The following is a 13900-nucleotide window of genomic DNA, read 5'->3' on the forward strand; positions in this document are numbered from 1 at the left end:
TCAGCTTTTGCCTGGAGGGCGGTATGAAATGGACCAATCAGTGATCAGAAACTGATATATGAGGTTACCGTTTCTGTGGCAGCAGCTTCAAAGACAGTCCAAACGGCGAGAGAGAAACAGGTTTGTAAATCCCGCTCTGCCTCGTTAGTCTGTCTTTGTTTACAGTCCTAGGCAAGACTATAGCGGGTTTCAGCTCTTGCCTGGGTGGCGGTATATAATGGACCAAACAGTGATCAGAAACTGATATATGAGGTTACCGTTTCTGTGGCAGCAGCTTCCAAGACAGTCCAAACGGTGGGAGAGAAACAGGTTTGTGAATCCCACTCTGCTTCGTTAGTCTGTCTTTGTTTACAGTCCTAGGCAAGACTATAGCTGATCTCAGCTCTTGCCTGGATGGCGGTATATGATGGACCAAACAGTGATCAAAAACTGATATATGAGGTTACCGTTTCTGTGGCAGCAACTTCAAAGACAGTCCAAACGGCGAGAGAGAAACAGGTTTGTAAATCCCGCTCTGCCTCGTTAGTCTGTCTTTGTTTACAGTCCTAGGCAAGACTATAGCGGGTTTCAGCTTTTTGCCTGGAGGGCGGTATATGATGGACCAAACAGTGATCAGAAACTGATATATGAGGTTACTGTTTCTGTGGCAGCAGCTTCAAAGACAGTCCAAACGGCGAGAGAGAAACAGGTTTGTAAATCCCCCTCTGCTTCGTTAGTCTGTCTTTGTTTACAGTCCTAGGCAAGACTATAGCTGATTTCAGCTCTTGCCTGGATGGCGGTATATGATGGACCAAACAGTGATCAGAAACTCCCAAGGCGGCTCTTTGGACAGAGTGGTAAGCATCCTTTATTATTGTCTAACAGTGGTCTAGTATGTCACATTGCCCGGCAATCGCACACGGGTCTCCCCCGCGGCAGGCGAGAATTCTACCAGTCTCTTTCAGGAAAGTAATATTGACCAATGCTAAATGAAAACAACAGAATGACATCCGTAGGTATTTTATGAGCAGCACTTAATTTCCAGTTCAATTTTAAGAGCAGCTAAATCAGGTTGTGTTTTCGTCCGCCACTGCTTCTGCCTGCTACGGCCGGGAATCGAACCCGGGTCTCCCGCACGGCAGGCGAGAATTCTACCACTGAACCACCAATGCCCGCCTCTTGGCTGCGGTGTGGCTGGACGTCTGCTGACTGAGGGCAGGTGTTGGGGATTACAGGAGGTGAGAATGGTTTCTTTTCATACCTGCAGTAAAACTCTTCAGGTCGTCTGCCAGTTGTTGATTTGCCACAATGCTGGGGATGGTGTCTTGTAATTGGTCATGTCTTTCAGACCTTTCCACACAGAGTCTGTGCCACTAGAAGAGAACTGAGTGTGAAGCTTTTCAGAATAATTCCTCTTTGTTTACTGAGTTTAGCAGTGAACCATTGTTTATCGTTGTTATAAGTTAAATAAGTCCTGGTAGGACGCATATGTCCTCTCACAGAAACTGATATATGAGGTTACCGTTTCTGTGGCAGCAGCTTCAAAGACAGTCCAAGCGGTGGGAGAGAAACAGGTTTGTGAATCCCACTCTGCTTCGTTAGTCTGTCTTTGTTGACAGTCCTAGGCAAAGACTATAGCTGGTTTCAGCTTTTGCCTGGAGAGCGGTATGAAATGGACCAATCAGTGATCAGAAACTGATATATGAGGTTACCGTTTCTGTGGCAGCAGCTTCAAAGACAGTCCAAACGGCCAAGAGAGAGAAACAGGTTTGTAAATCCCGCTCTGCCTTCGTTAGTCTGTCTTTGTTTACAGTCCTAGGCAAGACTATAGCGGGTTTCAGCTCTTGCCTGGATGGCGGTATATAATGGACCAAACAGTGATCAGAAACTGATATATGAGGTTACCGTTTCTGTGGCAGCAGCTTCCAAGACAGTCCAAAGGTGGGAGAGAAACAGGTTTGTGAATCCCACTCTGCTTCGTTAGTCTGTCTTTCTTTTTACAGTCCTAGGCAAGACTATAGCTGATCTCAGCTCTTGCCTGGAGGGCGGTATGAGGTGGACCAATCAGTGATCAGAAACTGATATATGAGGTTACCGTTTCTGTGGCAGCAGCTTCAAAGACAGTCCAAACGGCGAGAGAGAAACAGGTTTGTAAATCCCACTCTGCTTCGTTAGTCTGTCTTTGTTTACAGTCCTAGGCAAGACTATAGCTGATTTCAGCTCTTGCCTGGATGGCGGTATATGATGGACCAAACAGTGATCAGAAACTCCCAAGGCGGCTCTTTGGACAGAGTGGTAAGCATCCTTTATTATTGTCTAACAGTGGTCTAGTATGTCACATTGCCCGGCAATGCTTTACGGGTCTCCCTTTCTCTCTTTCAGGAAAGGAATATCGACCAATGCTAAATTAAAACAACAGAATGACATGCATAGGTATTTTATGAGCAGCACATAATTTCCAGTTCAATTTTAAGAGCAGTTAAATCAGGTTGCGTTTTCGTCTGCCACTGCTTCTGCCTGCATTGGCGGGAATCGAACCGGGTCTCCAGCGTGGCAGGCGAGAATTCTACCACTGAACCACCAATGCCCGCCTCTTGGCAGGGGTGTGCCATTGTGCTTGAGTCAAACACCTGAGCGTCAGCGCGCTCGTGCGACGTCTGACCTCCGTTCAGTCGGTGCATTTGCCGAGGGCCCGGCTAGCTCAGTCGGTAGAGCATGAGACTCTTAATCTCAGGGTCGTGGGTTCGAGCCCCACGTTGGCGCACAGTTTCTATTTCTTGCAAAAGCGCCCTCTCACAAGAGCACTACCTGCTCTACGAGCCAGATCGATGCCCAGGCAAGTAGGCCCTGAATTCGGTCGGCGGCACCTCGAACGTCTCTGTGGCGCAATCGGTTAGCGCGTTCGGCTGTTAACCGAAAGGTTGGTGGTTCGAGCCCACCCAGGGGCGGCGAATGAAACTTTTTCCGTTTCACTAACTGCTGTCTGTCTGTCTGGAAGCTGCTGACCGGTCACACGTCCTCTTCGCTAAGTTGAAGGGCAGGTGTGGGGGATTACAGGAGGTGAGAATGGTTTCTTTTCATACCTGCAGTAAAACTCTTCAGGTCGTCTGCCAGTTGTTGATTTGCCACAATGCTGAGGGATGGTGTCTTGTAATTGGTCTTGTCTTTCAGACCTTTCCACACAGAGGCTGTGCCACTAGAAGAGAACTGAGTGCGAAGCTTTTCAGAATAATTCCTCTTTGTTTACTGAGTTTAGCAGTGAACCATTGTTTGTCGTTGTTATAAGTTAAATAAGTCCTGGTAGGGCATATGTCCTCACAGAAACTGATATATGAGGTTACCGTTTCTGTGGCAGCAGCTTCAAAGACAGTCCAAACGGTGGGAGAGAAACAGGATTGTGAATCCCACTCTGCTTCGTTAGTCTGTCTTTGTTGACAGTCCTAGGCAAGACTTTGACTGTCGTTGTTATAAGTTAAATAAGTCCTTAAATATGTCCTGAGAAACAGGGTAAATCCTGGTAGGAGCAGCATATGTCCTCACAGAAGAGAGAAACAGGTTTGTGAATCCCACTCTGCTTCGTTAGTCTGTCTTTGTTTACAGTCCTAGGCAAGACTATAGCTGATATTTCAGCTTTTGCCTGGAGAGGCGGTATGAATGGACCAATCAGTGATCAGAAACTGATATATGAGGTTACCGTTTCTGTGGCAGCAGCTTCAAAGACAGTCCAAACGGTGGGAGAGAGAAACAGGTTTGTGAATCCCCACTCTGCTTCGTTAGTCTGTCTTTGTTGACAGTCCTAGGCAAGACTATAGCTGGTTTCAGCTTTTGCCTGGAGGGCGGTATGAAATGGACCAATCAGTGATCAGAAACTGATATATGAGGTTACCGTTTCTGTGGCAGCAGCTTCAAAGACAGTCCAAACGGCGAGAGAGAAACAGGTTTGTATATCCCGCTCTGCCTCGTTAGTCTGTCTTTGTTTACAGTCCTAGGCAAGACTATAGCGGGTTTCAGCTCTTGTCTGGATGGCGGTATATGGATGGACCAAACAGTGATCAGAAACTGATATATGAGGTTACCGTTTCTGTGGCAGCAGATTCCAAGACAGTCCAAAGGTGGGAGAGAAACAGGTTTGTGAAATCCCACTCTGCTTCGTTAGTCTGTCTTTGTTTACAGTCCTAGGCAAGACTATAGCTGATCTCAGCTCTTGCCTGGAGAGGCGGTATATGAGGTGGACCAATCAGTGATCAGAAACTGATATATGAGGTTACTGTTTCTGTGGCAGCAGCTTCAAAGACAGTCCAAACGGCGAGAGAGAAACAGGTTTGTAAATCCCCTCTGCTTCGTTAGTCTGTCTTTGTTTACAGTCCTAGGCAAGACTATAGCTGATTTCAGCTCTTGCCTGGATGGCGGTATATGATGGACCAAACAGTGATCAGAAACTCCCAAGGCGGCTCTTTGGACAGAGTGGTAAGCATCCTTTATTATTGTCTAACAGTGGTCTAGTATGTCACATTGCCCGGCAATCGCACACAGGTCTCCCTTTCTCTCTTTCAGGAAAGGAATATCGACCAATGCTAAATTAAAACAACAGAATGACATGCATAGGTATTTTATGAGCAGCACATAATTTCCAGTTCAATTTTAAGAGCAGTTAAATCAGGTTGCGTTTTCGTCTGCCACTGCTTCTGCCTGCATTGGCGGGAATCGAACCGGGTCTCAGCGCGTGGCAGGCGAGAATTCTACCACTGAACCACCAATGCCCGCCTCTTGGCAGGGGTGTGCCATTGTGCTTGAGTCAAACACCTGAGCGTCAGCGCGCTCGTGCGGCGTCTGACCTCCGTTCAGTCGGTGCATTTGGCCGAGGCCCGGCTAGCTCAGTCGGTAGAGCATGAGACTCTTAATCTCAGGGTCGTGGGTTCGGAGCCCCACGTTGGGCGCACAGTTTCTATTTCTTGCAAAAGCGCCCTCTCAAGAGCACTACCTGCTCTACAGAGCCAGATCGATGCCCAGGCAAGTAGGCCCTGAATTCGGTCGGCGGCACCTCGAACGTCTCTGTGGCGCAATCGGTTAGCGCGTTCGGCTGTTAACCGGAAGGTTGGTGGTTCGAGCCCACCCAGGGACGGCCGAATGAAACTTTTCCGTTTCACTAACTGCTGTCTGTCTGTCTGGAAGCTGCTGACCGGTCACACGTCCTCTTCGCTAAGTTGAAGGGCAGGTGTGGGGATTACAGGAGGTGAGAATGGTTTCTTTTCATACCTGCAGTAAAACTCTTCAGGTCGTCTGCCAGTTGTTGATTTGCCACAATGCTGAGGATGGTGTCTTGTAATTGGTCTTGTCTTTCAGACCTTTCCACACAGAGGCTGTGCCACTAGAAGAGAACTGAGTGTGAAGCTTTTCAGAATAATTCCTCTTTGTTTACTGAGTTTAGCAGTGAACCATTGTTTGTCGTTGTTATAAGTTAAATAAGTCCTGGTAGGAGCATATGTCCTCACAGAAACTGATATATGAGGTTACCGTTTCTGTGGCAGCAGCTTCAAAGACAGTCCAAACGGTGGGAGAGAAACAGGATTGTGAATCCCACTCTGCTTCGTTAGTCTGTCTTTGTTGACAGTCCTAGGCAAGACTTTGACTGTCGTTGTTATAAGTTAAATAAGTCCTGGTGGTATGGTCCTCACGCATAGGTTCTCACAGAAGAGAGAAACAGGTTTGTAAATCCCACTCTGCTTCGTTAGTCTGTCTTTGTTTACAGTTCTAGGCAAGACTATAGCTGGTTTCAGCTTTTGCCTGGAGATCGGTATGAGATGGACCAAACAGTGATCAAAAACTGATATATGAGGTTACCGTTTTTGTGGCAGCAGCTTCAAAGACAGTCCAAACGGTGGGAGAGAAACAGGATTGTGAATCCCACTCTGCTTCGTTAGTCTGTCTTTGTTGACAGTCCTAGGCAAGACTATAGCTGGTTTCAGCTTTTGCCTGGAGGGCGGTATGAAATGGACCAATCAGTGATCAGAAACTGATATATGAGGTTACCGTTTCTGTGGCAGCAGCTTCAAAGACAGTCCAAACGGCGAGAGAGAAACAGGTTTGTAAATCCCGCTCTGCCTCGTTAGTCTGTCTTTGTTTACAGTCCTAGGCAAGACTATAGCTGGTTTCAGCTCTTGCCTGGATGGCGGTATATAATGGACCAAACAGTGATCAGAAACTGATATATGAGGTTACCGTTTCTGTGGCAGCAGATTCCAAGACAGTCCAAAAGGTGGGAGAGAAACAGGTTTGTGAATCCCACTCTGCTTCGTTAGTCTGTCTTTGTTTACAGTCCTAGGCAAGACTATAGCTGATCTCAGCTCTTGCCTGGAGGGCGGTATGAGGTGGACCAATCAGTGATCAGAAACTGATATATGAGGTTACTGTTTCTGTGGCAGCAGCTTCAAAGACAGTCCAAACGGCGAGAGAGAAACAGGTTTGTAAATCCCACTCTGCTTCGTTAGTCTGTCTTTGTTTACAGTCCTAGGCAAGACTATAGCTGATTTCAGCTCTTGCCTGGATGGCGGTATATGATGGACCAAACAGTGATCAGAAACTCCCAAGGCGGCTCTTTGGACAGAGTGGTAAGCATCCTTTATTATTGTCTAACAGTGGTCTAGTATGTCACATTGCCCGGCAATCGCACACGGGTCTCCCTTTCTCTCTTTCAGGAAAGGAATATCGACCAATGCTAAATTAAAACAACAGAATGACATGCATAGGTATTTTATGAGCAGCACATAATTTCCAGTTCAATTTTAAGAGCAGTTAAATCAGGTTGCGTTTTTCGTCTGCCACTGCTTCTGCCTGCATTGGCGGGAATCGAACCGGGTCTCCGCGCGTGGCAGGCGAGAATTCTACCACTGAACCACCAATGCCCGCCTCTTGGCAGGGGTGTGCCATTGTGCTTGAGTCAAACACCTGAACGTCAGCACGCTCGTGCGACGTCTGACACTCCGTTCAGTCGGTGCATTTGGCCGAGGGCCCGGCTAGCTCAGTCGGTAGAGCATGAGACTCTTAATCTCAGGGTCGTGGGTTGAGCCCCACGTTGGGCGCACAGTTTCTATTTCTTGCAAAAGCGCCCTCTCACAAGAGCACTACCTGCTCTACGAGCCAGATCGATGCCCAGGCAAGTAGGCCCTGAATTCGGTCGGCGGCACCTCGAACGTCTCTGTGGCGCAATCGGTTAGCGCGTTCGGCTGTTAACCGAAGGTTGGTGGTTCGAGCCCACCCAGGGACGGCGAATGAAACTTTTCCGTTTCACTAACTGCTGTCTGTCTGTCTGGAAGCTGCTGACCGGTCACACGTCCTCTTCGCTAAGTTGAAGGGCAGGTGTGGGGGATTACAGGAGGTGAGAATGGTTTCTTTTCATACCTGCAGTAAAACTCTTCAGGTCGTCTGCCAGTTGTTGATTTGCCACAATGCTGCTGGGGATGGTGTCTTGTAATTGGTCTTGTCTTTCAGACCTTTCCACACAGAGTCTGTGCCACTAGAAGAGAACTGAGTGTGAAGCTTTTCAGAATAATTCCTCTTTGTTTACTGAGTTTAGCAGTGAACCATTGTTTGTCGTTGTTATAAGTTAAATAAGTCCTGGTAGGAACGCATATGTCCTCACAGAAACTGATATATGAGGTTACCGTTTCTGTGGCAGCAGCTTCAAAGACAGTCCAAACGGTGGGAGAGAAACAGGATTGTGAATCCCACTCTGCTTCGTTAGTCTGTCTTTGTTGACAGTCCTAGGCAAGACTTTGACTGTCGTTGTTATAAGTTAAATAAGTTCAAACAGGTTTGTAAATCCTGGTAGGAACGCATATGTCCTCACAGAAGAGAGAAACAGGTTTGTAAATCCCACTCTGCTTCGTTAGACTGTCTTTGTTTACAGTCCTAGGCAAGACTATAGCTGATATCAGCTTTTGCCTGGAGGGCGGTATGAGATGGACCAATCAGTGATCAGAAACTGATATATGAGGTTACCGTTTCTGTGGCAGCAGCTTCAAAGACAGTCCAAACGGTGAGAGAGAAACAGGTTTGTGAATCCCACTCTGCTTCGTTAGTCTGTCTTTGTTGACAGTCCTAGGCAAGACTATAGCTAGCTGGTTTCAGCTTTTGCCTGGAGGCGGTATGAAATGGACCAATCAGTGATCAGAAACTGATATATGAGGTTACCGTTTCTGTGGCAGCAGCTTCAAAGACAGTCCAAGCGGCGAGAGAGAAACAGGTTTGTAAATCCCGCTCTGCCTCGTTAGTCTGTCTTTGTTTACAGTCCTAGGCAAGACTATAGCTGGTTTCAGCTCTTGCCTGGATGGCGGTATATGATGGACCAAACAGTGATCAGAAACTGATATATGAGGTTACCGTTTCTGTGGCAGCAGATTCCAAGACAGTCCAAAAGGTGGGAGAGAAACAGGTTTGTAAATCCCACTCTGCTTCGTTAGTCTGTCTTTGTTTACAGTCCTAGGCAAGACTATAGCTGATCTCAGCTTTTGCCTGGAGGCGGTATGAGGTGGACCAATCAGTGATCAGAAACTGATATATGAGGTTACTGTTTCTGTGGCAGCAGCTTCAAAGACAGTCCAAACGCGAGAGAGAGAAACAGGTTTGTAAATCCCACTCTGCTTCGTTAGTCTGTCTTTGTTTACAGTCCTAGAGCAAGACTATAGCTGATTTCAGCTCTTGCCTGGATGGCGGTATATGATGGACCAAACAGTGATCAGAAACTCCCAGGCGGCTCTTTGGACAGAGTGGTAAGCATCCTTTATTATTGTCTAACAGTGGTCTAGTATGTCACATTGCCCGGCAATCGGCAATCGCTTTGCGGGTTCTCCCTTTCTCTCTTTCAGGAAAGGAATATCGACCAATGCTAAATTAAAACAACAGAATGACATGCATAGGTATTTTATGAGCAGCACATAATTTCCAGTTCAATTTTAAGAGCAGTTAAATCAGGTTGCGTTTTCGTCTGCCACTGCTTCTGCCTGCATTGGCCGGGAATCGAACCCGGGTCTCCAGCGTGGCAGGCGAGAATTCTACCACTGAACCACCAATGCCCGCCTCTTGGCAGGGGTTTGCCATTGTGCTTGAGTCAAACACCTGAACGTCAGCGCGCTCGTGCGACGTCTGACCTCCGTTCAGTCGGTGCATTTGACCGAGGCCCGGCTAGCTCAGTCGGTAGAGCATGAGACTCTTAATCTCAGGGTCGTGGGTTCGAGCCCCACGTTGGGCGCACAGTTTCTATTTCTTGCAAAAGCGCCCTCTCACAAAAGCACTACCTGCTCTACGAGCCAGATCGATGCCCAGGCAAGTAGGCCCTGAATTCGGTCGGCGGCACCTCGAACGTCTCTGTGGCGTTTGTCGGTTAGCGCGTTCGGCTGTTAACCGAAAGGTTGGTGGTTCGAGCCCACCCAGGGGCGGCAGAATGAAACTTTTTCCGTTTCACTAACTGCTGTCTGTCTGTCTGGAAGCTGCTGACCGGTCACACGTCCTCTTCGCTAAGTTGAAGGGCAGGTGTGGGGATTACAGGAGGTGAGAATGGTTTCTTTTCATACCTGCAGTAAAACTCTTCAGGTCGTCTGCCAGTTGTTGATTTGCCACAATGCTGAGGATGGTGTCTTGTAATTGGTCTTGTCTTTCAGACCTTTCCACACAGAGGCTGTGCCACTAGAAGAGAACTGAGTCTGAAGCTTTTCAGAATAATTCCTCTTTGTTTACTGAGTTTAGCAGTGAACCATTGTTTGTCGTTGTTATAAGTTAAATAAGTCCTGGTAGGAACGCATATGTCCTCACAGAAACTGATATATGAGGTTACCGTTTCTGTGGCAGCAGCTTCAAAGACAGTCCAAACGGTGGGAGAGAAACAGGATTGTGAATCCCACTCTGCTTCGTTAGTCTGTCTTTGTTGACAGTCCTAGGCAAGACTATAGCTGTTTCAGTTATTGCCTGGATAAGTCCTGGTATGAAATGGACCAATCAGTGATCAGAAACTGATATATGAGGTTACCGTTTCTGTGGCAGCAGCTTCAAAGACAGTCCAAACAGTGGGAGAGAAACAGGTTTGTAAATCCCACTCTGCTTCGTTAGTCTGTCTTTGTTTACAGTCCTAGGCAAGACTATAGCTGATTTCAGCTTTTGCCTGGAGGGCGGTATGAGAATGGACCAATCAGTGATCAGAAACTGATATATGAGGTTACCGTTTCTGTGGCAGCAGCTTCAAAGACAGTCCAAACGGTGGGAGAGAAACAGGTTTGTGAATCCCACTCTGCTTCGTTAGTCTGTCTTTGTTTACAGTCCTAGGCAAGACTATAGCTGATTTCAGCTCTTGCCTGGATGGCGGTATATGATGGACCAAACAGTGATCAGAAACTCCCAGAAGCGGCTCTTTGGACAGAGTGGTAAGCATCCTTTATTATTGTCTAACAGAAGTCTAGAGAAACACATTGCCCGAATCCCACTCTGCTTCGTTAGTCTGTCTTTGTCTACAGTCTAGAAAAGACTATAGACCAATGTTTCAGCTTTTGCCTGGAGGGCGGTATGAGCAGGACAATCAGTGATCAGAAACTGATAAATGAGGTTACGTTTCTGTGCAGCAGCTTCAAAGACAGTCCAAGCGGTGAGAGAGAAACAGGTTTGTAAATCCCACTCTGCTTCGTTAGTCTGTCTTTGTTTACAGTCTACCAGAGGCAAGACTATAGCTGGATTTCAGGGGTTTGCCTGGATGGCGGTATGAGATGGACCAAACAGTGATCAGAAACTGATATATGAGGTTACTGTTTTGACTGTGGCAGCAGCGGCAAAGACAGTCAGTCAGTGAGAGAGATGACACAGGTTTGGCAAATCCTCTGCTTCGTTAGTCTGTTGGGCGCACAGTTTCTATTCCTGGAAGGCAAAGACTATAGCACAAGAGCACTACCTGCTGACATGGTAAGGTATCGATGCCCAGGCAGTGGCCCTGAGAAACTCCTAAGGCGGCTCTTTCGACGTCTGTGGTAAGCATCGGTTAGCGCGCTCTGGCTGTTAACCGGAAGGTTGGTGGTTCGAGCCCACCCAGGGGCGGCGAATGAAACTTTTCGTTTCACTAACTGCTGTCTGTCTGTCTGGAAGCTGCTGACCGTCACACGTCCTCTTCGCTAAGTTGAAGGGCAGGTGTGGGGATTACAGGAGGTGAGAATGGTTTCTTTTCATACCTGCAGTAAAACTCTTCAGGTCGTCTGCCAGTTGTTGATTTGCCACAATGCTGAGGGATGGTGTCTTGTAATTGGTCTTGTCTTTCAGACCTTTCCACACAGAGGCTGTGCCACTAGAAGAGAACTGAGTGCGAAGCTTTTCAGAATAATTCCTCTTTGTTTACTGAGTTTAGCAGTGAACCATTGTTTGTCGTTGTTATAAGTTAAATAAGTCCTGGTAGGCAGCATATATGTCCTCACAGAAACTGATATATGAGGTTACCGTTTCTGTGGCAGCAGCTTCAAAGACAGTCCAAGCGGTGGGAGAGAAACAGGATTGTGAATCCCACTCTGCTTCGTTAGTCTGTCTTTGTTGACAGTCCTAGGCAAGACTTAGCTCCGTTTCAGCTTTTGCCTGGTCTGCAGGTATGGAATGGACCTGACAGTGATCAGAACGTCCTGATAGCTGAGAGTTACAGTTTCTGTAAATCCTGGCAGCTTGTGGACATTACAAACACAGAAGAGAGAAACAGGTTTGTAAATCCCACTCTGCAGTAAAACTGTCTTTGTTTACAGTCCTAGGCAAGACTATAGCTGATTTCAGCTTTTGCCTGGGGTATGAGATGGTCAATCAGTGATTGAAACTGATATATCAGAGGTTACCGTTTCTGTGGCAGCAGCCAAAGACAGTCCAAACGGTGGAGAGAGAAACAGGCTTGTTCCCACTCTAATTCTCTTAGTCTTCTTTGTTTACAGTCCTAGGCAAGACTTTAGCGTTGTTATCAGTTGCCTAAGTCCTGTATGAAATGGACCAATCAGTGATCAGAAACTGATATATGAGGTTACCGTTTCTGTGGCAGCAGCTTCAAAGACAGTCCAAACGGTGGGAGAGAAACAGGTTTGTGAATCCCACTCTGCTTCGTTAGTCTGTCTTTGTTTGACAGTCCTAGGCAAGACTATAGCTGGTTTCAGCTTTTGCCTGGATGGCGGTATATAATGGACCAAACAGTGATCAGAAACTGATATATGAGGTTACCGTTTCTGTGGCAGCAGCTTCAAAGACAGTCCAAAGGTGAGAGAGAAACAGGTTTGTAAATCCCAGTAAAACTCGTTAGTCTGTCTTTGTTTTACAGTCCTAGGCAAGACTATAGCTGATTTCAGCTCTTGCCTGGATGGCGGTATGAGATGGACCAATCAGTGATCAGAAACTGATATATGAGGTTACCGTTTCTGTGGCAGCAGCTTCAAAGACAGTCCAAACGCAGAGAGAGAAACAGGTTTGTAAATCCCACTCTGCTTCGTTAGTCTGTCTTTGTTTACAGTCCTAGGCAAGACTATAGCTGATTTCAGCTCTTGCCTGGATGGCGGTATATGATGGACCAAACAGTGATCAGAAACTGATATATGAGGTTACCGTTTCTGTGGCAGCAGCTTCAAAGACAGTCCAAACGGTGGGAGAGAAACAGGTTTGTGAATCCCACTCTGCTTCGTTAGTCTGTCTTTTTTTGACAGTCCTAGGCAAGACTATAGCTGTTTCAGCTCTTGCCTGGAGAGGCGGTATGATGATGGACCAATCAGTGATCAGAAACTGACATATGAGGTTACTGTTTCTGTGGCAGCAGCAAATAACAGTCCAAGCGGCGAGAGAGAAACAGGTTTGTAAATCCCACTCTGCTTCGTTAGTCTGTCTTTGTTGACAGTCCTAGGCAAGACTATAGCTGATTTCAGCTCTTGCCTGGAGGGCGGTATATGATGGACCACTCAGTGATCAGAAACTGATATATGAGGTTACCGTTTCTGTGGCAGCAGCTTCTTCCTGTGTGAGAGAAACAGGTTTGACAATCCCTGCTCTCTGTCTTTTCAGAGTTAGTCTGTCTTTGTTTACAGTCCTAGGCAAGACTCTTTGCTGAGGTTCAGTTTCATTCTTGCCTGGATGCGGTATATGATGGTGGACCAATCAGTGATCAGAAACTGATATATGAGGTTACTGTTTCTGTGGCAGCAGCTTCAAAGACAGTCCAAACGGTGAGAGAGAAACAGGTTTGTAAATCCCACTCTGCTTTTGTTAGTCTGTCTTTGTTTACAGTCCTTAGCAAGACTATAGCTGATTTCAGCTTTTGCCTGGAGGCGGTATGAGATGGACCAATCAGTGATCAGAAACTGATATATGAGGTTACCGTTTCTGTGGCAGCAGCTTCAAAGACAGTCCAAACGGTGGGAGAGAAACAGGTTTGTGAATCCCACTCTGCTTCGTTAGTCTGTCTTTGTTGACAGTCCTAGGCAAGACTATAGCTGGTTTCAGCTTTTTGCCTGGAGGGCGGTATGAAATGGACCAATCAGTGATCAGAAACTGATATATGAGGTTACCGTTTCTGTGGCAGCAGCTTCAAAGACAGTCCAAACGGTGAGAGAGAAACAGGTTTGTGAATCCACTCTGCTTCGTTAGTCTGTCTTTGTTTACAGTCCTAGGCAAGACTATAGCTGGTTTCAGCTCTTGCCTGGATGGCGGTAAATAAATGGACCAAACAGTGATCAGAAACTGATATATGAGGTTACCGTTTCTGTGGCAGCAGCTTCAAAGACAGTCCAAACGGTGAGAGAGAAACAGGTTTGTGAATCCCACTCTGCTTCGTTAGTCTGTCTTTTGTTTACAGTCCTAGGCAAGACTATAGCTGATTTCAGCTCTTGCCTGGATGGCGGTATATGATGGACCAAACAGTGATCAGAAACTGATATAT

General features: G+C 46.9%; 10 non-coding genes across 10 annotated transcripts; 8 read left to right on the plus strand and 2 right to left on the minus strand.

Annotated features, from left to right (window-relative positions):
* Positions 1–1080: 1080 nt before the first annotated feature.
* trnag-gcc lies at positions 1081–1151 on the minus strand. The gene has a single exon. It is a non-coding gene; the product is annotated as a tRNA-Gly (tRNA).
* Positions 1152–2669: 1518 nt separating this feature from the next.
* Positions 2670–2743, plus strand: trnak-cuu. Its single transcript has one exon. It is a non-coding gene; the product is annotated as a tRNA-Lys (tRNA).
* A 110-nt stretch (positions 2744–2853) lies between these two features.
* On the plus strand, positions 2854–2927 carry trnan-guu. The gene has a single exon. It is a non-coding gene; the product is annotated as a tRNA-Asn (tRNA).
* A 1915-nt stretch (positions 2928–4842) lies between these two features.
* On the plus strand, positions 4843–4916 carry trnak-cuu. The gene has a single exon. It is a non-coding gene; the product is annotated as a tRNA-Lys (tRNA).
* A 111-nt stretch (positions 4917–5027) lies between these two features.
* Positions 5028–5101, plus strand: trnan-guu. Its single transcript has one exon. It is a non-coding gene; the product is annotated as a tRNA-Asn (tRNA).
* A 1885-nt stretch (positions 5102–6986) lies between these two features.
* On the plus strand, positions 6987–7058 carry trnak-cuu. The gene has a single exon. It is a non-coding gene; the product is annotated as a tRNA-Lys (tRNA).
* A 112-nt stretch (positions 7059–7170) lies between these two features.
* trnan-guu lies at positions 7171–7243 on the plus strand. The gene has a single exon. It is a non-coding gene; the product is annotated as a tRNA-Asn (tRNA).
* A 1736-nt stretch (positions 7244–8979) lies between these two features.
* Positions 8980–9050, minus strand: trnag-gcc. The gene has a single exon. It is a non-coding gene; the product is annotated as a tRNA-Gly (tRNA).
* Positions 9051–9153: 103 nt separating this feature from the next.
* Positions 9154–9226, plus strand: trnak-cuu. The gene has a single exon. It is a non-coding gene; the product is annotated as a tRNA-Lys (tRNA).
* A 112-nt stretch (positions 9227–9338) lies between these two features.
* trnan-guu lies at positions 9339–9413 on the plus strand. The gene has a single exon. It is a non-coding gene; the product is annotated as a tRNA-Asn (tRNA).
* Positions 9414–13900: the final 4487 nt, after the last annotated feature.

This window comes from Puntigrus tetrazona, chromosome 5, assembly GCF_018831695.1.
Source record: "Puntigrus tetrazona isolate hp1 chromosome 5, ASM1883169v1, whole genome shotgun sequence".
Classification (NCBI taxonomy): Eukaryota; Metazoa; Chordata; class Actinopteri; order Cypriniformes; family Cyprinidae; genus Puntigrus; species Puntigrus tetrazona.